This window comes from Dipodomys spectabilis, unplaced genomic scaffold, assembly GCF_019054845.1.
Source record: "Dipodomys spectabilis isolate Male_0828 unplaced genomic scaffold, ASM1905484v1 ptg000487l, whole genome shotgun sequence".
NCBI classification, from domain to species: domain Eukaryota; kingdom Metazoa; phylum Chordata; class Mammalia; order Rodentia; family Heteromyidae; genus Dipodomys; species Dipodomys spectabilis.
The window spans coordinates 184,942-207,915 of NW_024871164.1; the positions used below are offsets into that span (position 1 = coordinate 184,942).

The following is a 22,974-nucleotide window of genomic DNA, read 5'->3' on the forward strand; positions in this document are numbered from 1 at the left end:
AACGTCCATAATCTATTTTATTCTTCCTAGATATACTCTGAATTCTATATTGTTTTATAATATATAGGTTCTTTAGTGTGTCCTTTCAGATTGCATTCCAGATAAAAACAGTTTAAGATTCCTTTTTTTCCTTATACTTATATATACGTCCTTATACTATTTTATTTCTTTGGGAGAAAATGACAAAGTTGTCTAATTTCAAAAGATTTGTAAAGATTATGCTATGTAAAGGCCTTTCTAAGGTGAAGATTTTAAACATTGATGTCAAACTAACATTTAATTATACTAATTACATTTATTGTTACATTTGTAATTTTGTAATCAACTTTTTAATAACTGTTTTTCATTTCTTGCATCTGAAGAATGAAAAATATGGAATACTTCGCAAATTTTCATATCATTCTTGAGCAAGAGCCATGTTAATCTCTGTATTGTAATTTGGGTATACGTGTTGCTAAAGCATGTAATATCCTTTAAATTTAAGTAGTTAATGATGCAATCTTTATACAGGCTTATATTATCGGGTACCTATTGGTAACAAAGAAACCTTATTGTTCCTAACAATGCTATTGATCTTATTTCCCTATAATTCTGTGAATACTGGAAAAAATTATATTGTTCAGTCAATTGCTCACATTTGCAATATTTTTGTCAATCATTATTTTAAGTCTTTTTAATTTGGGATTTGATTGTACTTTCAAGAATTTATAGGTAGGTCTAAAGGTGATGGCTGTTTCAAGTACTTATTTATCCAACTGAGTTAGCTTTGTGGAGCTAATGGATTCCAAGTAAGCCTTGCTTAAGAGCTATTTCTAAACTTCTGCAGCTGAAATTTTCCCAAATGAGGTCTTACAGCACAAATGTCTATCTGACCCTTTACCCTTTTTCCATGTAGGAACAGACCAAACAGAATATCTCACCCTGACAGCATAGACTGTCTTACTTGAATAAAACAAGTCTTAGTTGGAAGGGATCATAGAGACATGAACATTTCAGACAGAACTGTTCAGACTAGAAGGTATTTTACCAAAATATAATTGTTTATTATACCTACCATTTCAAAAGTAGCTAAAGTCAAGGAGGAGAATAAATTGTTCATATGCATGATTACCTAATGTCATGGTCTGTCTACCTTCCAACCAAGCAGGAACTTTCACTACTGCCTTTCTATCATCAAATATTTTCAGAGTTGCAGGACAAGTCCCTATGTTTCTCCTCCTTATTAGGCCTCAAATTGGTAATGTTTTAATCACCATGTTTCCTGTTGCTTACAGGCTTTAAATTTACAAATGGTAAAGCGTTAGGTCTAACTGTAACAAACACTGAGTTAGAGATAATAGAATTCTACTTTAAAACATAGTTGCCTTTGATACCTTAACCACAACAGAACAATGCAAAACATGTTCCTTTTTTATTATATTATACCTAGTTATCTATTTTATATTTATATGTGCTGATTTTATACTTCACACAGTGAAACTTATTAGCGTTTGTTGATAATTTGACAAATAAATTGATATTTATTTATTCCAATAAATAGAATTGGAATATGAATAATTAGGTTTAGAAAATATATTAGAATATAAAAATTATCAATGCAATGTCTTCAGTATAAACTTGTGATACTTTCTAAGTATTCTTGGTCTTCTGAATTCACATGGTAAAAAACAATGTTTCCTCTAATCTATAAGGGATTTTACTCTGCTGCTCATGCAACATGCCAACAGAAAGTAATTGAAGACCCATCTCAATTTCTCATTTCCTTTTTTTCAGGGCCCCAATTTCTTGATATGCAGCAATTAGCAGTAAGCAATTGTGAAATGCAAGGCAACTTAAAATGAAGGATGAGATACAAATCTGAAAGAATGTACTGTAATTCAAACTTTCAATTTACATATGACCAGCCCATATGAGTGAACAAGATCATAAAGTGTTATAAGATTATTTTTAATACCTCTCCTCTAATGATTAATGAAAGATTTCAGTCCAGCATAAATTTGTTAAAAAATAGTTTCTGGAAGGGTAGATCTATAATTGTTCTACCAAGTTTCAGAAAGCTTGATTAGAGGTCAAATGTATTTCAGAAAAACATTAATTGAAAAGCTCCTTAGTGCTTCAAAACACTGGCACTTCAGTACAACTTGGTTCTATGGTATAAAAATGTCACTCTCAAACCAATGTTAACCTACATTTAATTTGAAAATGTATTTCTTTTCAAATAAACTTTTAAAAATCACATTCGCCAAAATAACATTTTACAAGCAGATGATAATTAGTGACATTACAAATTTTTCAAGTGTAGAGAGCAAGTTAAATAGAATTGATTTATTTACACAGCACTAATGTCAAACAGGTTCAACCATTCATTAAAGTGTAGAAATAGTACCACACAGCATTTGTGTTGTTCAGTATGTGCCTTCCAGAATTGTGTTAAATAGATCATCCTCCCATATTCCAAACCCAAACGTTAACTAATAAAGTAAATTTCATTACTTAGTAAGGTACATTTTAAAAAGTCACAAATAATTGCCTTATCATATTTTGTTTTATGTTTTCCCTATCTGCCTAACATAGTAAGAAATATGACTTTAAGTCTTGAATATGGGTACTCTTCATAGATGTGACAAACAAAATCTGTTTTCTATTTCTATCACATTTCTCTATAGTAGTAAATTTTAGTTTTCTTTTTCTTTTTCCAAAACTCATAGGTAGAATAAAGTATTATCCAATGTAAAGTTAAATAATCACACACTATAGTACAAAGCCATTTATAAAAATTTGTAGTTAGGAATACATTCTAAGCCATTTTTAAACTTTCTTGTTGACTAAAGGTGAATCTTCTAAATGGATGAGAATAAAATCATATCTAGGTGTTTCATGTCTCCAGTCTTGCAAATTGTTATTGCAGATGAATGAATTGTGGAAATAAAAACTGACATCAGTTCATGTATATGTAGCATTGAAATACCACGGAATGTATATAAACCTTTTAAAGTATCAACAGACATTTTAACAGAATGACTATCAGAAATTTGAAACCAGAGAGGAATAACAGTAAAGACATAGAATCAATGAAAAATGGAACAAGGGAGATGTACAAGTGCTTATGTTAAAAACAAACATTGCAGCTTTGGTGAGGCGCGGAGGAAGACTGGGGGGGGGTGGCGGGAGGATAGGAAGGGATAAGAAGGGGAAACAAAGGAGGAGGCTACAATGCTTGATAAGGAATGTACTCATTATCTTGCCCATCTAATTGTAATCCTTCTGTACAGTATTTTCACAATAAAAAAAGAAAAATGGAACAAGGGGCAAATACAGCTAGAATACTCAATGTACACATGTGATAAAGGAAGTGTTAAATCAAATAAATCTTGGAGAAGGGGTTGGTTGAGAATGATAGAAGGAGTGACTCTCATCCAGGAACATTGGACAATTAGATGGATATATTTAATTGTAACACACTTGCACAACCTTTTGAAATACAGTGAAAAAAACAAAAAAAGCACAAAACAGAAACACACGAAAATCAAAACCAAACATCAATCTCTAGAGAGTATGAATATGACCCTTCAAAATTTAAAACAGTTAATGAAGGGCAGCCCTGGGAAAAGCAAACAAAGCTTTTAAAAGAGGGCAGTTTGGAGAATTTTCAACAGATTTAAGTAGATTGTCTAATATTATAAATCACCTACATCTGCTGAAAACATTATCTTTTTTCTTCAAGTTGTATTTGTCTGAACTGGATATTCCAGTCCTGAGCCACACTTGACAGTTTATGAAGATAGTATGGAAGAAACATGATCAAGAACCCATTACCATAGATTGTAACTGGAAGTAAGTGAAAGTAATTGTTAATGGATGTGGAAACTGATCCTAGGAGAGGAATTGAACATAAAGGAATGACAAAGTTCAATTTAACTTTTCCTTTCCTTTTTACTGCACAAGAAAAGAATACAAGGCTTGAAGGATATTGACTGTTTTGAGTGTGTTCTTTACTCATATAAAACTTGTGTGTAAAGTTCTATTTGAGAGTATTACAAAAGGAAACAATGTGCCATTTGAAGGCCAGCATAGAAAAAATGGAAATAACGTTGTTTTAATAGTGTTCTACTGCAAAGAAACAAAGATATGGAGGTTTTAAAGTGTCTTATGGACAGATGTTTCACTCCTGAGCTGATTCTCTTGTTGTAGGATTCAGTTATCAATTCCTTTAGTCTGGTCCTGAGTTCCCTGGAGCAAAAAGGATTCCAAAAAAGCAGGATCCAGTGAGTATCATCAGCAAAAACAGACTCTTCTTAGACCAGTACAACTTTAAGTAGGGTCCCAAAGAAATACCTGGGGTTTGTTTTATTTGCTTGTTTGTTTAGTTTGTGCTGGTTCTGGGGCTTGAACTCAGAGGCTGGACCCTGTCGCTGATTAGTTGTCTTTCCTGCCCACCTGCTTCCAAGGTTAGTACTCTACTGTTTGAACCAAAACTTCACTCCTGGATTTTTTTGGTGTTTCATTATAGATAAGAGTTTGAAAGACTCTTCTGTCTGGGTTGGCTTTGAACTAAGATAGCAAGATATCCAAGTGACCTCAACTGTATGGACTTCTCTCTTGAACCAAGAAATAAAAGATGAAATTTATTATAAAGCTAATATTTGTCAATTTTTAAAGAAGAGAATATGTCCAACAAAGAATCTATAAATTAAAAAACTCAGCAAAAATAGGTGCACTGAATCATTTTGGAATTTTTTCTCTGCTTGGGAAGATTAGTATTGATGCCATCATTACTTTTGGGGAAACTTACAGTCATATTTGCACTTTTTTGTTGGTTGTGGGCCTTGAACTCTTACCCTGGGTGCTGTCCCTCAGCTCTTCAGGTCAAATTGAGAACTCTACCACTTTAGCTACAGCACTATTTCCTGGTTTCTGGTGGTTAATTGAATATCAGTGTCTCATGGACTTTCCTGAACAGACTGGATTTGAACCACAATCCTCTGGTCTCAACCTGCTGAGTAGCTAGAATTACAGGCATGAGCCACCAACACCCAGTTCATATTTGCATTTATGTTCACTTAATGACACTACCTAGACAAAGAATGGAAATCGGACTCAAATTATATGGCATTGCAACTTTTCAGAATAATTGAGGTAGCAATAAATATATTCTTTTTCCATTTTGTTATATTAATGACTTATGAGCTATGGGACCCTTGCATTAGCATCCTCTTCCATCTGTGAAGGAGTATTTAGTATCAGGAAATGTTCATAGGGAAAGAGAAAGACAGATTATTAGAAAGCAAAGGAGATCAGGTATGAAAGAACAGCATAGAAAGAGATACAGTTATCAAACAAAGGTTAAGAACTAGCTTAAGAGATTTAGAATGCTAAAGGCAATGAGGAATAAGACTAGTTGATAACGAGTTCTTCAATAACCAAAAATGGCTCTCTAGAACGCTTTCTGCTATAACTTAGATACTATCACTTATACTTTTCTTCTGTAGTTATTCCTTCCGTTCTGTCACAACCGTTAACTAGCCTCTGCCTTTTGGTGCCAAGACTGGCCAAAAAGGTTTCCAAATCTCACTTAGACTACCCTTCTCATTGTGATTAGCAGTGACCACTCAAAAGCCTGGAATCTTTGAATTTCCAGAATTAATCTTCATCTGACATCTAAGCACATTCTTGGCATTAATTACCATGACCTAATGAACAAAGCATTTTTTTTCAACACACTATCCTAATGTAGGTAAAGTACATGAATTAAGGATTATTGTTAGGTATTATTATGGAAGGAGCAATTATATATTCCAAGTATGGGTTATTTATTTTGCATTTACAAACTAAATGTTTGTTGTTGCTGTTGATGTTGTTATTGTTGTTGTTGTTGTTTTAAGCCCCAGTCCTGGGGCTTAAACTCAGGGCTAGAGAATAATTCCTCAGCTTTTTTTTTTTTTCTCTCAAGGCTAACACTGTACCACTTGAGGCACAGAACCATTTTCATGGTTTCTTTTTCTGTTTATGTGGTACTGAGGCATTGATCTCAGGGTTTCATGCATGCTAGGCAATCACCGTACCATGAAGCCACTTTCCCAGAGCCCTAAAGGACTTTCTTAAGATGGCATTACATTTTCATTCGGTAACTATGTATCATAACATTGGCCAGAAAATTTTGCTAGAAAAGTACATGTAATGCAATACTAAGTCCAGTAAGGCTAGATGGACAATGAATAACTGTCACGGTCTAGCCAAGGCACAGAGGGGCTTACCTCATGGAGCTGGTACAACAGACTAAGTGAAACAGCACCTGACCCTCAGCCCACATCTAGAATGAGAGGGCCACCTTGGTTCTAGCCACATGAGGACTCTGGGCCATCTCCTCCAGCACCCATTCAAATCAGTTCCTGTGAGAGAGAGAGAGAGAAAGAAAGAAAGAAGGTCAGAATTAAACTTAAGCAGGTGCCAGTGGCTCAGGCCTATACTCCTAACTACACAGGAAGCTGAGGCATGAGGATCATGGCTCATAGCCAGCCCGAGTTCCATGCAGCACCTGCAATTTGCTAACTGATCACTCACCTAATCACAGTCGGGCTGTACAAGGAGAAAGGTGATCTCTCTGTCTTTCTCTCTGTCTCTGTCTCTCTGTCTCTCTGTGTCTCTCTCTCTGTGTCTCTCTCTGTCTCGTTCTGCCTCTCTCTCTCTCCCTCTCCCTCTCTCTCTCTCTCTCTCTCTCTCTCTCTCTCTCTCTCTCTCTCTCACACACACACACACACACACACACACACACACACACAGACTCAGAGCAGTGTCTCTCCGGAGTTGTTGGAGACCAGATGGACAGGGAGCATCAGCCAGAGCTGGCAGAGCTGGGAAATATGATCACCCTATGAGAACTGTTGACAGCTGAGGAGGGCGGGACAGGCCGGGTGTATGTGCGTGTGTGTGGGGAGTGTTCCTCCCAGATATTCCCCATGAATTCTGACCACCAGCACCCTCACCTCCCTACTGGGCTTTTCTGGGACCCTCTTCAAGTGAAAGGGTGACCCAGCACAGAAGACGAAGGCTCACACAGCATGGGGGGTCTATCTTCTGCATCCAACACCCTCCACCCGTGTAATAAGGAAAAAAACCCTGAAGGTAGGTGTGAACATTCTGCACCCCACCTCTGACTAAAGATACCATGTTCCCACCAGGGAGAGGAAGGGTGCGGATACGCCACTGTGTGGCACCCACTACTCCAGGCCAGGGGCTCTGCTGTGCCTATTCCTCACCCAACCCTGCATCTCCCCATTTCCTGGGACACTGGGTGCTAAATATGGGGGTGGAATCTTCGGGCCAACACCCACTCCCATCCCTGGGGTGCATTTGTGGAAGGGCCGGGGCCAGACCATGGGGCATGGAGGAGGCACGGGTCCCAGTGGTTGGGAGGAGAGGGGATATAGGGTCGTGGAGTACGGGCCTGTGTGGCTAGCTCTCTACCACTGGAGCCACAGAGCTCTACTTCTGGCTTTGTTGGCACAAGTTGGACAGGGGTCTCAAGGACTTTCCTGCCTAGGGTGATTTTGACCATGACCCTCCTATCACAGCCTTGTAAGTACCAAGGAGGCCTGGTGAGAGCCACTTATGCCTGGTTAATCATAGGTCTTGCTGATGTTCTTGGACAGACTGGTGAGTTCCCTATCATCAGTTTTAAGTGGTGGGAGCTGGAGGCCACAGTTGGAATCCTGGTCCTGCCACCTCCAAATGGAAGGAGACTAATTGGTAAATAGTTCAAGGTGAATTCACCAGTCTGTGAGCAACTAAGGAGTTAGGCCATTCCCAGGATCTGACATTGATCCCCAGAGTGGGCCACGATAGTCATAAATTCATTATTTAAACACAGGATTTATATTTACATATATGTGTGGACAGCATCTTGCATTTGGTGTACTTCTTCTCCTCCTTTACTAATCCAATGTCATTATTTTTACATTTATGTTTTATTGGTTTTTACCTATCACATTTAGTTTGATAATAATTTTTATATCAAATTTTTGTATAAGGTTGATGTAGGCCGGGTGCTTGTGGCTCACCTCTGTAATCCTAGCTACTCACGCAGCTGAGATCTGAGGATCACAGTTTAATGCCAGCCTAGGCAGGAAAGTCCATGAGACTCTTATCTCCAATAAACCACTAGACAATCAGAAGTGGTGCTGTGGCTTAAGCGGTAGGGCACTACCTTGAACTGAAAGCGCCTTTTTGATTGAGTTATCTCTGTATAAACTCAAAATAAACAGAAAAAAAAGCCTCAAAATAAACAGAAATGACATATTTGTTTTAAACACTGTAGTTTAGCGCCTAAGGCCAGAGTTCCAGCCCCATGACCGACAAAAAATAAAATAAAACAAAACAAAGCTTTGAGGTAATAGTCTAAGATCATTCTTTAAATCTAGAGAGGCTATAGTGCCAATAAATCCATTTAAGATTCTATTTTTATTTCATAATGTCATGACATACTTTTCAAAATCTATTGACCATAAAACTAAGAATTTATTTTTGACAAATCTGTTACATTCTCTATACATCTGTTCTTATAGTAGAAATATGTTGTCATTACTACTAAACATTGTCATTAGATTCAAAGTTAGTATGAAGTCTCATTACACCATTTTACAAGATTTTTCTGACTGACCTGCATTCCTTGAATTTACATTCGAGTTTATTGAGCAGGTGGACCAATATTCTACAGAGATATCTAGATGTTTGATAATCACTCATATTTTGCACCTTGTGAAAACACAAGATCCCAGATATCATATATAGAAAAATGTTTTTAGAGAATTATTGTAACAACTAAAATTAATTTAGGAATGAGTGAAGATTTAGATAACGTTGTAGCATAATAAAGTTTAATGATAACTTGAGTTGCACAGCAGAGGTGAGTGAGAGGGGAAAGAATGATGGACCACATAGGAGCTGTATGTCATTGGTATTGTGTTTCAAACATCAGAAAGTCTTAAGAGAAGAGAAGGAGAAAAATAAACTGTCCTGAATGAAGTTTCTTTTTAATCCACCTAATAGTTTAGACTGAAAGTCAGAGACAATGGGAAAAAATAAAATAGGAAATAATGCACTGTATAGACCTGTAAAGAAATTGTAATAGAAATATGATAATTTCCAAAGAATTAAGAGAAAGAATAGGTAAACTCTAAAAGGAAAAAGAACAAAGAGAGAAAAGAAGCAAAGTATAACCTTTGTCAATAACAAACACAAGAGATTGGAAGTGGAAAGGCAGTGTAAATATTCTAAATAACAATAAAAATTGCTAATGTGGATAGAATATGCACCACATTTTATCATATATAATTTTGAAAAAGTACACTAGAAATGAAAGTTTAAAAGTCATAATTTAAAACACTATTTGGATTCTAACTATACAGTATAGTTCAGTGGTAAACCATTGGCCTAGCACATGTGAAAAAATTGTGTGATCTCCTAAGCATTACAAAGTACAAACAAAGCACACACACACACACACAAAAACACATAAACACAAAAAGACATACACACACACCACATACACACATTTGTAATATTGATATTATCGTATTAAACAGGAACATATCACAAATAGTAAAAGTATGTTAATATATGAAATCATAATATGGCTCATACTTTTTAAAAGTTTAGTAGAAATAAAATAGTCACAATATACTTGGATTCTTATAGATTAAGTAAACTGAGAATTAAGAAATAGAAGACATGAGAACATTTGCAAATAAATTTTAAATAATGAACATTTTGAAACACGTATCCTTTTATTTTGACAAAAGATTGATGTTACTGGTGTTTTAACTCAAGATTTAGAATATAATAATCAGGTGCTCTATATCTTGCTAGGGATGGGTATTATCTAATCATTTCACTCTGGATATTTTCATAATAAAGTCTCATAGTTTCTCAGGCTCTCTCAAATTACAAACCCTATTTACACTTCCCAGCACAGCTAGAAAATGGAAGCCAGAAATCATTATGCCCAGCTCAAATATTCTTTTTTTTAATTCAAGTACAAATATTTTCAAAATGTGACCAGACAATGAAGCCTTTCGTAGTAAAGTATGTGCTTCTTGAAAATACAGTGAATATTTGCTACCTGGAAAATTATGTATATAACTAGAAGAAAATAAATTTATTTAAGTTCAAAACCAAATAAAAATTATGAAAATAATTTTTAAATATTCACATGTTAAATATTTTAAAAGAAAATATACATGTCTGAATTATTTACATGTGTAAAAATCATGAAAATATAAATTAACATGGGTATAAAAGTACCCATTGATCAATAGCAACAGTAAAAGCATCAGTAGTTCTTAGTTTGAGTGTACAAAAAAATCAATGGAATAGATAAAAATGTTCCTTCCATAAGAAATGTACTCATTACCTTATTTATGTAACTATAACTCCTCTGTACATTACCTTTAAAATAAAATGAAATTGAAATTAATAATAAACCAAATAATATAGCAATTAAGAATTCTTAGAAGCCATTGTTAAAAACTTTGTAAAAAACTGCCCTAAGACCTCAAGGAGTATACTTTGATGTTGAATATATTTTAGCTTCAGCAGAGAAGCAAAAAGTTTAAAAACTGATACAAATAAAGTAATAAATATATATATTACTATTAAAAATAATCATAACGAATTTATAGTGGTCATCAAATATGTAAGAAATGAGGCAATTTGACATTCGATTGCACTTAATAAGTGAGAAAGAATTTTCTAGGTTTTTCAAATATATCTTACGTTTAATAAAGAAACTATTCTGTCACATCATATGATAATTAGATAAAGCTGATATTAGTGCAAAGTACAGATTGTACTAAGTTTTTGGATGTAAATGTATATACTTATTTTGGTTGTGGAAAATTATGAGGATTTCAACTTGGGATATTTTTCTTGCTGGTGTCATATCAGTGGTTAATTTTAGGATAGGGGTTCTCTTTCCTCAAGAACATGCACCTGATCTGTCGTTTAAGCCTTCCCATCTTCAATGGCATCAGAATTGCACACCAACTCGTCTAGCTTCCTCCCGTGGCTGGTCTGGATTCTGCAATCCTTCCAATCTTAGCCTGTAGATAGTGCAGGATGGTGATAATGATCCAATGCATCCAGTTAGCTCAAAATAGTAGAAATCATATTCTACCCCATCTGTTTACCAGTCTTACTGAAAGAATGACCTTCCCAATTCCTGATGGAAACACACTGCAACTCTTATGGACCAATCATTTCCACATTGTACCTCACCTAAGTTGGTTACCATTAGAAGTATTTTGATTGCTTTTTATACCCAACATTTTGAGAGAAAGGTACTACTTTAACATGCTGTTAAAGCAAGACTGATATAAAAATCACATTTGACCCAGATAAATATTTTACCTTTCATATACTCAAAAATACAATCTGACCTATCATTAGTGTAAGGAAGGAGAGGTTAAAAATCATAGACACCAAGACCTAAGCATGAATTAACTTGTGAATACAATTGGTTTAAAAAGACAACAATAATAATACATTTTTTAAATTCCTTATGATAATGAGAATGATATTGACAAACTATTCACACTTGAAAATAACGTATTTTCTTGGGAGTAAGACACAAAACACAAGATTAATCCTAATCATTTTAAAGACCTTTATTTATACTACAAATTCACTCTTACAACTAGAAAAATTCTAAAAATAACTGAAGCACAGTGACACAAAGGAAATAATTTAACTACATCACCTACATTCAAATTACTGTATTAATAGAAAACAAAGCTACACTAATAATTAGCTTACCTAATTAAATTACGTTCTTATATTCTGTTTAATTTAGTTTCAGAAAAACTGGGTTTTCATAAAAAGATGCATAAAAAAGTCTATATACCCACTTACATTTTCAGATTTTAACAATATTTATTTCAGAAATGTCTGTAGCTCTATAGTCAATGAACTGAAATAATACTAAAATATTCAAAGGGTTTTGAGAAATTGCAAGACTCTCTCTGGGATGTTATTTATACTGGAAAAGATATTTGAAAACACTATTTGTTAAAGTTATGAAAGTTACTCCCACAAAAGGCAGTTAGTGAAGACCCCTTTGCATTTACAAAACAACTTCAAATGCATCTACAATCTGGAGGTGACACATGCTTTTTTTTTGTTTTTGGAATGTATATCTAATAAGCATATCCACAATAGTGATTTTCAGTCAAAATGATGGGATATTCAAACCTAATAAAAAACAGGGTTCATTATCTTAGTGAGAATAGATATGATCTGATGGAGGCATAGAATTCCATTGTGTATATATACCACATTTTCTTGATCCATTCATCTACTGAGGGGCATCTGGGTTGGTTCCATATCTTAGCTATAGTAAATAATGTTGCAATAAACATATTCGTGCTGGTAGCTTTAGTGTGGTCTTGTTTGTAAACATTTGGGTAAATTCAAAAAGTGGAATTGCTGCGTCATAGGGGAGCTCTATGTAGAGTCTTTTGAGGATCCTCCATACTACTTTCCAAAGTGGTTGAACAAGTTTACAGATTGCCCCATTTGATAGGAAATGGAAAGGCTTGGAAAAAAATTATATTAGGTGAAGTAAGCCAGGCCCAAAGAAACATAGGTCCCATGGTTTCCCTTATTTGCAATATCTAGTATATGTCTGAGTCAAGCACAAAAGGTCAGATAAGGTGATGTTAGGGAAATGAACCCTAAGATATGTATTCAAAGGTTTTTTTTTTCTTTCATGCGATTGTTTCTAACACATTTATAAGATAATTTCTTTGTTGCTTTGTATGTCCCTCCCGCACAGTATAATCCCTGCCTTCACTGTATTTGATGTCAGTATAATTTGTGGAGGGGATAGGGAAAAACAAATGGTTTAAATAGGGGTACAGGTGGACCCATTGCAACAATGAGATGTACAAGTCGTTAGGTCGAAAACGAACTTTACAACTTTCGTGAGTGGGGGGGGAGGATTGTGGGGGAGCAGGGGGAGGGTGGGAAGTGATGGGAAGGGAAAACAAATTAAGAGGCTACAATGCTTGATAAGAAATGTACTCATTATCTTGCCCATGAAATTGTAACTCTTATGTACAGTATTTTCAAAATAAAAAAAAAAGAAAAGAATAGATGCGATCTTACAAAGAGAGTTGTTTTCAACAGAAATCCGGAAAGAGTTTATCCACTTGGTGTTTCACAGGAATAAACACAGAGAAATACCTGTTTGGTCAAGTCGGTCAAACTCACTCCATGAGTATACGTTAAAAGTATAACCAATTTAAGAGGTCAAATACATATTTTGTACTGACAGTCATCTTACAGTGATAACTTAGTACCTAATTATGTTTGTATCTTCTTCCCTAACATACAATAAGAGCTGAAAGTGATCTCTTTTATCTAACTTATTGTTGTAAATGCCTCGATTATGATGATGTTATTGAAGGGTGGTTCCACTGAAATGACATGAGAGAATACTGATAAATAGAACATTGCAACACAGTTAGCTCTTTTCAGCCTCATCCTGTCCACATTGGCAAGCAATATTGCAATAGCAAACGCACACATATACACATACACACATGTGGGCACATGTACACACACATATACATGCATGCTAAATTCAGGGTTTAGTAAAAAAAGGTTCAACTTAAATATTAGTGATTAGGACCAATGATAATTTACCTCAATACAAAATAGTACACAATCCCGTCACCACGGGTGTTACATTTTACTTGCCTCGCCACATGTGACCACTTAATTTATTTTAATTAATTCATTAATTCATTTGTTTGGTGCTAATACTAAGGCTTGAACTCAGGGCCTGGCTCTGTCCCACAATTTGTTGGTTTTTTTGTTTTAGTTTCTTCAAGGCTAGCATTTTACTGCTTGTACCACAGCTCCATTTCTAGCTTTTGCTGGTTACTTTCAAATCAGAATCTAAGGACTTTTTCTTTACTTGGTTTGGTTTTAAACCACAATCCTCAGATTTCATCTTTCTGATTAGCTAGGATTAAAGACATGAGCCACCAGTGTGGTTTCTACATTTTCCTCTATAATTATCTAATGCACATACTTAGATAGTAATTTAAAACTGAGAATATAGAAGCAAGATGTACAGTGATGACATTGTCCTGTCAGAAATTTAAGCTAGGAAATTTCTTCTTAAGACCATAAAGAAAAAATATCATGATATAATATAAGAGAACTCACTATTGAACATATGAGCTTTAAGTGCTTTCTACTCAATCCATTATTTATCGTTATCCATCATTAGAAAAAATGTATAATGCTGTAGTAAAATAGGAGTCCTTTGTAGGAATACTTAAATTTCTTCTTTTTTTTTTTAAAAGACACTTGTTTTCATCTAAAAAAATAGGCCTGTCTACTGTCTTCGGGTGATTTTGATGATTGAAGGTGCTTAATGAGTCAAAGTGCATTAGTAGTATTTGCTATCAATTAAATCTCACCTTTTCTTCTTGGAGAATATAATGATTAAAGCAATAGTTCAGAATCAACAACAATAATAGTTCAGAATCACACTTCCAGCGTAAATGGATCACCAGTAAGTATTGTTCAATACCATTTTCCACAAAGTTTTGTCACAGATACAATTGGCCTGCCTTCTCTAGTTGTTTTCCTAACCTGGACCTATTCCTTCATTGTATAGGAAAAGTGTAATTCAAATGATTTCAGTCAGATCTGTTACTAGAATTATCAAGGATTTGGATTTTTGTCTGTAATTTGGTCAAAGCTATGCCTCTTCATGTAGGCTACTAAAAATATATTTACTATTTTCAAGTAAATACATAAATTCCATTTCCATCTTTTTTTAAAAATAAAATTATTTGCTTTATAAATTGATAAGAGGGATGGATTTTGTGGCCAGGTAGGTCATTGCACATCTGTCTTTCTCTTCCTCTCTCCCCTTCATGCTTCTCATAGATAATATGACTGTTCCATAATTATCCTAATTTATTTTGCTTTTATATTTTTGGTTGCATCATTTCAATTTCTGCTCTGCCATTTCCCAAATCATTTACATAGAAGGCATTATTTCCTATTTTCTCATTCCTAGAATAACCTGCACATGAAGACACCACTGGCCCTCATTTTGAGTCTGTACTTTTGAATACTGAGGAAAATCTTTCCTCTGCTCTCCATCAATTCCCTACTCTCCAGCTAGAATAATTTAGAATAGTAAAAATGGAAACAGAGAAAATAAATCATGGTGAAAAAAACAGATGCAGAAAATTCTCTGGATTTTTCTGACCAGTTCAACCAACGTGAACTATTGGGGAAATACATGGACACCTCATTCCCACTGGTACTCAAAGTCTCTGATTAGGCAATTCTGATGAAGACAAGGAACAAGATGAAAAAGTGAGGAACTTTATCATTTGCAAGAAAAAATGGAGAAGTATCCAAGCAAATTTCTTCTTTGGGCTGCCGAAAATAATCGGCTTACTACAGTGTGGAGATTACTTTCCAAAAAGGCCACTCATGTGAATACGAAGGATGACGATGAGTATACCCCTCTTTATCGGGAAGCCTACAGTGGACATGTAGACATTGTCCATGAGTAGGTGTCTCAAGGCAGATATTCATGCAATAACTGTGAATGGCAGGACACCCCTGCACAGTACTTATATGTGGAATAATACCAGAGTGGCTTCTTTTTTACTTCATCATGATGCAGATACCAATGCCGAAACTAAAGTTCTCTTGACCCCCTTGCATCTTGCTGCTGGGAATAGAAATACCAAAGATACGCTGGATCTCCTTCTGTTGATCCATTATATCAACCCAGGTCTGAAGAAAAATTTGGAAGAAACTGCATTTGATATTGACAAAAGGATAATTACGTATCACTACCTCTTTGAAGTTGTGGAAGGCTGTACAAATTGTTCTTCTAAGTCAAAAATGGTTTGGTTATGTTTCTTAAATTTCAAAAATGTCAGTCCATCTTTGTGTCCATACAAAATATTTTCACAATACAAACCAACAACAATATCTTACTTTAAAAATTCATGAATTCCATGGTATTCTTCCAAGTGAATTGCTTGACTTTGATGTCAGAATGTATTCAAGAGTTGTTTCTATATCTCTATAATGATTTCTGCAGAGTTTGTGACTTTCTAATCAGAGATAATTTAAACTTATCTGTTGAAATGAGTAATACAGAAATTAAAGATATTTCTGGTGCTGGTATGAAAAAATATATTTTAAAATATTCTGTATTCTGTTTGTATAATGTCCATAATCTATTTCATTCTCACCTCAATATAATACTTTGAATTCTACATTGTTTTATAATACATAGGTTCATTAATAAATGTGTCCTTTCAGATTGCATTCCATATAGAAACAGTTTAAGATTCCTTTTTCCCTAGGTCCTTATACTATTTCTCTGGGATAAAATGACAATGTTATCTAATTTCAAAAGTTTTGTAAAAGTTATGCAATGTAAAGGCCTTTCTAAGGTGTAGATTTAACACACTGATGTCAAACTAACTTTTAATTCAATTAATTACGTGCATTGTTAGACTTGTAATTTTGTCATCAATTTTTTAATAACAGTTTTTCAGTTCTTTTTCTTTTTGGGGGGGGTCCGCTCGTGGGGCCTGAACTCTGTGCTTGGGCGCTGTCCCTCAGCTCTTCAGCTCAATGCTAGTGCTCTACCACTTGAGCCACAGCGTCACTTCCGGCTTTTTTCTTATGTGATGCTGAGGAATTGAACCAAGGGCCTCAGGCAAGCAAGCCAAGTGCTCTACCACTGACCCAACTTCCCAGCTCCAGTTTTTCATTTCTTACATCTGAAGAATAAAAAATATGGAATACTTCACAAATTTTCATAACATCTTTTTGCAAGTGCCATCTTAATCTCTTTATTGTTGTAATATGTGTAGACGTACTGCTGAAGAATATAGTATCCTGTAAATTTAAGTAATTAACGATGCAATCTTTATACAGGCATATACCCCTGTTTGCCTATTTCCAACAAGAATATCATATTGTTCCTAAAAATGCTATTGATCATATTTCTCTAAAATTCTGAGTATATTGGAAAAAACTTAAATTGCTTGGTTGATTGCTCACATTTGTAATTTTTTTTGTCAATGACTATTTTAAGTGTTTTTCATTTTAGTTTTGATCATACTTTGAAGCATTTATAGCTAGGTCCACAGGTGATGGCTTTATCAACTGAGTTAGCTTTGTGGAGCTAATGGATTCAAAGTAAGCCTTGCTTAAGAGCTACTTCTAAATTTCTGCAGCTTAAAATTTCCCAAATGAGGTCTTACTGGCACATATGTCTCTCTGACCCTTTACCCTTCTTCCTTGTAGGAACAGACCAACCAGGATATATTACCTTGACAGCATAGATTATCTTACTGGAACAAAACTAATCTTAGTTACAAGGGATCATAGAGACATGAACAGTTCAAACAGAACAGTTCAGGCTAGAAGGTATTTTATCAAAATATAATTGTTTATTATGCCTAACATTTCAAAAGTAGCTAAAGCCAAGAAGGTACAAAAATTGTTCATATGCATGATTACCTAATGTGCTGGCCTGTCGACCTTCCAACCAAGCAGGAACTTACACTATTGCCTTTCTATCACCAAATATTTCCATATCTCCAGGAGAAGTCTATTTGTTTCTTCTGTACATTAGGTCGTAAATTGGTAACGTTTTAATCACAATGCTTCCATTTGCCTCTAGGCTGTAAATCTACAAATGGTAAAGCTTTAGGTCTAACTCTACCAAACACTGAGATAGAGATAATGGAGTACTATTTTAAAACAGAGTAGCCTTTGATACCGTAACCACAACAGAACAATGCAAAACATTTTCTTATATTAAATATAGTTATATATTTTATATTTATATGTGCTGATTTTATATTTCACACAGTGAATCTTACCAGAATTATTTGATAATTTGACAAATAAATGGATATTTATTCCAATAAATAAATTGGAATATAAATAGTTAGGCTTAGAATATATATTAGAACACAAAAATTATCACTGCAATGTCTTTGGTATAAACTTGTGATACCTTCTAAGTGTACTTGGTCTTCTGAATTCCCCTAGTAAAAGAAAATGTTGTTTTCCTCTAATCTCTAAGGGATTTTACTCTGTTGCTCTGTTTATTGTTTTAACTCGTTGGTCCCAAAATGTTTTTCTCCATATTTCTGAAGCATTCCTACTGATCATACCCAAATTTTGCTGATATAACGTCTAATAGGTATTATTCTTCTGCAAGACACACGGGTCCTAGGGTCCCAGGTCCCAGTTATCTACATTATCAGATAACGAGGGCAAGACTTCTCACCTAAGCCCATGCAACATGCCAACAGAAAGTAATTGAAGACCCATCTCAATTTCTCATTTCCTATAATATTTAAGGGCTCCACTTCTTTATGACAAATGAATTAGCAGTAAGCAATTGTGAACTGCAAGGCAACTTAAAATGAAAGATGAGATCACAAAATCTGAGAGAAAGTACAGTAATTCAAACTTTCAATTTACAGATGACCAGCCCATATGAGTGAAAAAGTTCACAAATGTCACAAAATTATTTTTAATGCCCCTCTACTAATGATTAATGAAAGATTTCAGTCTAGCATAAGTAGGCCAAAAAATAGTTGCTGGAACGATAGATCCATAATCAGTCTACCAAGGCTAGAAAAACTTGACTTAGAGGTCAAATATAATTCAGAAAAACATTAATTGAGACGATCCTTAGTTCTTCAAAATACTGGTACTTCAGTAAACTTGGTTCTGTTGTATCAAAATGTTGTCATTCTCAAACCAATGATAACCTACATTTAATCTCATGAAAATATATTTCTTTTCAAATAAACTTTTAAAAATCACATTCGCCAAAATAACATTTGACTAGTAAATGATGCTTAGTGACATTGCAACTTTTTCAAGTCTAGGCTGCAAGTTACAATAGAGCTGATTTATTTACCCAGCACTAATGGCAAACCGGTTCAACCACTCACAAAAGTGTAGAAATAATACCACCCACCATTTGTGTTGTTCAGTAGGTGGCTTCCAGAAATGTGTTAAGTAGATCAGCCCCCCAAATGTCAAACCTAAACAATAACTAAAATATTTCATCACATAATAAGATATATTTTAAAAAGTCACGAATAGTTGCCTTATCATATGTTGTTTTATGTTTTCTCAATCTGCCTAGCATAGTAAGAAATATGTCTTTAAGTCTTGAATATGGGGACTCATCAGAGATGTGACAAACATGAAATCTGTCATCTATTTCCATCATATTCCTATATAGTAGTAAATTTTAATTTTCTTCTTTTTCCCAAACTTATAGGTAGTAGAAAATATTATCCCATGTAAAATAAAATAATCACAAACCATTGTACAAAGCCATTTATAAAAACTGGTAGTTAGGAATACATTCTAAGACATTTTTAAACTTTCTTGTTGACTAAGATGAATCTTCCAAATGGATGAGAATAAAATCATGTCTAGGTGCTTCACATCTCCAGTCTTGCAAATTGTTATGGCAGATGAATAATTTATGGAAATATAAGCTAACATCTATTAAAGTATATGCAGAATTGAAACTCAATGGTATGTATATAAACCTTTCAAACTATTACCAGATAGTTTAACAGAATGACTATCAGTAAACTGAAACAAGAAATGAATAATAGAAAAGATACAGAAGTAATGAAAAATGAAACAAGGGGCAAGTACAGCTAGAATACTCAATGTACACATATGATAAAGTAAGTGGTAAATCAAATAAATCGTGGAGAAGGGATTGGTTGAGAATGATAGAAGTGACTCTGATTCAGGAGCATTGGACAATTATATGGACATATTTAATTGTAACACACTTGCATGACCTTTTGAAATTCAGTGAAAAAAAACACAACAAAAACACAAAAATCACAACGAAAAGGAAATCTCTAGAGAGTATGTATATGACCTCTCAAAATTTTAAATAGTTGGTGAAGGGCAGTCTTTTGGAAAAGCAACCAAAGCTGTTCAAATTGGGCAGTTTGGGTTAGGGGAGAATTTTGAACAAATTTAAATACATTGCCTAAGGTTATAAATCACCTACATCTAATGCAAATATTTTCTTCTGCGAGTTTTATTTGTCTGAACTGGATACTCCAGTCCTGAGACACAGTTTATAGCTTGTGAGAATAGAATGGAAGAAACAAGATCAAGAACCCATTACTACACTGGAGAGAAAAGAGTCCTCTAGGTTTTCTCTCATCTCTCTTCACTACTCTTTTTTCATACTTTTAAGTCAAGTGATTTTGAACTGTATCTTTCCTTCTTTGTTCTGGCAAAGTAATTGGTCAAACTAATTTTCTAAATATTATTGGCCATTTTATGTCTATCATGCTGTTTACTTGTCCAAGTGAGTCCATTAAACTTCCCCCTTGCATTTGGTTGCCACAAAATCCCAACATCTATGTTAATGAGGGCAAAGTATAATGTAAAACTTTGTCTCCAAAAACCAGTCCAAGAAGCTGTGATCACAAATATTTAGCTATACTTTTTTCTTTTACCTTGAAAGTCTTCTTATGTCTAAAATGCCCACAAAAATAAGTACTCCTCAACTTTTTGGTTCAATCACTTCTAAACTCAAAGTTATAATTTGCTAACAAGATGCTTAGAGGAAACTGAAAATACTCCACTTTTATCTTCTCTTAAGAATCTCCTTAGATACCAAATCTCGAACAGTGAAGTTGTTATTTACAAAATTATTTCAATAGATTATTTTTCTCTTGGTCTTGCATTTGCTCAAAAATATGTATGGAGAAGAATAGTGTTAAATCACCCATACCTTGGATGACAGTCTGTTAAAATGGATAATACTTCTATGTCCAACTTCTATGTCCTCCTCTTAGCTCTTGCCTGATTTCCAATTAATCACATCTTCTTGGCTTCAAGTCTAGTGAAGCTGACGGACTATAAGGCCTCCCCCACTGCTCTATCTTCATGGTTTCTCTTTTATTTGGATGTGGAATTTATTTTCATGTCTTCATTCAATCTGTCCTGCATTGTAGTGAGCCAAATAGGCTCTGAAAAATCACTTTAGGTAGCAAAAATATTAACACATGTATATAAAAATGTTTTGGCCTCCCTCCACTGCTCAAGCCAATATGCTTAGCTAGGGCTTCAAAGAACGCATTTTCTTACCTTTTCAATTTGCTCAATTTTTTTCTGATCCACAAACTTTTTGGCTTATGTAATAAGAGAAGTCTTCACTATCTCATATTTTGTGAGCTACTTAGAAATGTGAAATCATTGGTTTGAATTATCCAATCAGATTTTTTTCTGTGTTTCAGTGCTTCACGTGCAAAAATATTGTGGAAAATATTACAATCAGAAAAGTGTAAACCCAATACCTTCTTTCATTGTGGAGGGCGCTTTCTCCCTAAATATTTTTATCAAATTATCTTTTTCAGGAAATTACTGTTTGGTAATTAAAGGTCAATTCAAAAATTTTGATGTCTTTTTTTAAGAATTTGGAATTTAACTTCCACTACAACCTTGTTTAACACAGTGAGAGTATATTTCCTGGGTAAGGACAATTCTCAAGGGACCCTACATGATTTATAGCAAGGTTTCTGAGATTTGTTTGTTTAGTATGAAAATGAGGCACCTTCACCCACATTGCTCTCTATCCACTAAGTCTCCATGTATTTGTTTGCATGAAAGCCTATTTTCCCAGGCAATTTTAAATTTTCTTAATAGGCTAAGTTGTTAAAAAAAAGTTTGTACAATTAAAATTTACCTGTCATAATTTTAAAACTTTTTAAAATTCCCTTATCAGAATTGCGAATTCACCAATCCTAATTCTACCTTTATCATCAAAAACAGTTCACATGTTTTTTTCATGATATAGTGTCCATGAAACTACTATTTTCCAGTTGCTTTGTTATGCATATATATGACCATCTATGCTGATGCTGAGCAAAATGAACTTCAAGATATGGAAACAGATTTTTATTTGCGGTTGTTGTTTTTAATGTACTATGTGATTTCTATTTTCTGTGTGTTTTTCCTTATGGTTTATCCCCTGCTGCATTTGATTTGGGTACCCTGTGTATTGTGTATATATTTACCTTAATTCGGGAAGAGAAGAGGAACAACAAAATGGCAAGACAAACGACCAAGGATAAACCAATGTAATAGCAATACTCATAAGAAAATATGCTGGAAATGTACATTAAAACTTGTCACAAGTAAGGGGTGAAGGAAAACAGAAAAATGAGAGTGGGAGTAACAAGTTTGAAAAGTTATGTATTCACTACCTTACAATTACTGTACCCCCACTGTACATCACATTGAAAATAAAATTAAATTAAAAAATAAGCTGCATGAAATAAAATTTCACTGTATTGGTATAATAAATATTATTCTTTATGTAGTAACTTTTAAAAAATAAATTCTATTTGACATTTAATTTGAATTAATTACCCATTTTTAATAGAGGACAATCAACTTGAATGCTATCTAACTAGACAATATTTTCACATTATACTTGCCAATAATTTGAAAAAAGAATAAATTTAGTACTTTCTCATATTAAAACTGAAAACAGTTTTAATTCTATGGAAACCCACAACTTTTAAAAGTAAATAAGTTGTTAAGAGGACAATATATGTATTTGTTCTTCAAAATTCCTATGGCTGTTAACTATTCATTTTCAAATTCTGACCATTCCATACCTGAGAGATTCAAAACAGTACCTGTTGGCATGTTATAGATGCAGTTTCCAAAGGGGTGTTACAGATTGAGTAGTCAACAGAATAATAGCCACATTCTGGTAGAGAATAAAACTATGAAGCATCGGTAATAATTAATTCTTCAAGAGTAAGCAATTGTTTATCAGAGTAAGCTATTATTTCTAAGACCATCAATCAAGATTTATGCCATAAAGTCATCATAGTCCAA

General features: G+C 34.2%; 1 non-coding gene and 1 pseudogene across 1 annotated transcript; both read right to left on the reverse strand.

Annotated features, from left to right (window-relative positions):
- Positions 1-366: 366 nt before the first annotated feature.
- On the reverse strand, positions 367-463 carry LOC122098711 (annotated as a pseudogene).
- Positions 464-16,839: 16,376 nt separating this feature from the next.
- LOC122098718 lies at positions 16,840-16,941 on the reverse strand. Its single transcript, XR_006145792.1, has one exon. It is a non-coding gene; the product is annotated as a U6 spliceosomal RNA (small nuclear RNA).
- Positions 16,942-22,974: the final 6,033 nt, after the last annotated feature.